Below are 1638 nucleotides of genomic sequence, written 5' to 3'. Positions count from 1 at the left end.
GGGAAACCTTGGTTGTCGAGGAAGAGCTAAGATTTAAAAAAGGCTGAAGACAAAAGGGGCTGAAGATGAAAACCTGACTCCTCACATCACGTGTACAAATTAACATTGCAAAAGATCCTGCTATTGGGTTGTTATAAAGACCTTCCTACAAAGAAATAAAGTCAAGGGATTAAATGGGCCATGCTATTTCTTTTTAAATACTTTAATATTGTTCTTGGGACTTGAGAAATTCATGGTGTTTTTGCGTCCTTGCCTTCCATTTATTCCAAGAAGAGCCATCTAGCTGCTTCTCATCTGCCATAAGAGCCTCTGCCAAGACACCACCGGCCCTTAGAATTGAATCTGGAGGAGGCTGGATGACCTTGCCCAACCACGAGGAAGACCCTGACACTCAGTGGGATAAAGTGATGTGCTATAAAACACACAACTAGAAGAACTGGCCAGACAAGCCAGACTCTTCATTAGAAATAGTATCTAGGCTGTGTGGCTTACTTGGTGAAAGCACCTGTCTAGTAAACAGAAGATCCTGGGTTCAAGTCCCAGCAAAGCCTTCCTTTACTTTCCTCATTGAACAAGCAAATGCTTGTTTAAAATCAAACCTGTACAGAAATAGAATCTAGTAGCTTCCCAAGCAGGGAAACTGCATTCTAGAAAACATTTTGAAAGAACTCCCAATCATGTAATTCTGTGTAAAGGTTACAAAGATGACACCGAAAATTAGTGTAAGCAAGTTGAAAAGAACAATGGACAGGTGAGAAGACCTGGTTGAGGTGAGATATGGGCTGGTAACTGAATCTCATGGACACTTAAACACTTTGCCATAGAGAGAGAAGAAATGCACTGGCCTTTGTAACTCAGAAGAGCTTTGGATCAAATGAAAGCATGGATGTGTTGGGGAATTCCTTGTAATCGATACATTGTCATCCAATAGAAGTCTTTCAGAAGCAGGGTTGGCTCTTCAGCCTGTGGACCTGAAAGTTGGCACTAGAAACACACAATTTCTTAATCAATTTCAGTTATCTGCATAAGCAATTAGTCACACCAAAGTCATATATGCAAGATCTCAGAGCCATTGAATGCAGGTCTCACTGCCATTGAATGGATTCTGGCTCGTAGTGACCCTCTAGGACAGGGCAGAACTGGCCCTGTGGGGTTCTGAGACTGTAACTCATTACAGGAGTAGAAAGCTTCATCTTTCTCCCCCCAGGATGCAGCTACACCTCTGACATTTGCAAATTCAGGAAAAGATGAATTGAGACTTAGATAATACACATCTAAATATTTAAAAGTTTCTAATCAAACTGGTAAATAAAATATATTCTATCTTATCTCTATATAATGAGCCCTAAGGCTGCAATGAGTTGGAATCAAGTCAGTGGCAGTGAGGTGAAGTGAATGGTGCAGTGGGTTAGCCATTGGACTGCTAACTGCAAGGTTGGTGGTTCAAACTCACCAGCTACTCATAGGAGCAAATTACTTGTCCTAAACGGTCAATAAACTCCAATCTACTTAGCCCCCAGGCCCCAGGAAATCAGCACAGGAAGGCAAGAGTTTTTTTCCCTCTTATTATAGAAACACCTACATAATGCCTCTGGTTTGCTTCTTGACTAGTACCGTTTAGGCTTCTTGATGCAAGTC

General features: G+C 41.6%; 1 non-coding gene across 1 annotated transcript; it reads left to right on the top strand.

The window, feature by feature from the left end:
* The first annotated feature begins 477 nt into the window (after positions 1–477).
* TRNAT-AGU (transfer RNA threonine (anticodon AGU)) lies at positions 478–551 on the top strand. The gene has a single exon. It is a non-coding gene; the product is annotated as a tRNA-Thr (tRNA).
* The last annotated feature ends 1087 nt before the right edge of the window (positions 552–1638 follow it).

The sequence above is a fragment of the Tenrec ecaudatus genome, chromosome 11, assembly GCF_050624435.1.
Source record: "Tenrec ecaudatus isolate mTenEca1 chromosome 11, mTenEca1.hap1, whole genome shotgun sequence".
Taxonomy (NCBI): Eukaryota; Metazoa; Chordata; class Mammalia; order Afrosoricida; family Tenrecidae; genus Tenrec; species Tenrec ecaudatus.
The sequence above is the reverse complement of the archived record's forward strand: the minus strand, read 5'-3'. Positions and strand labels throughout refer to the sequence as shown.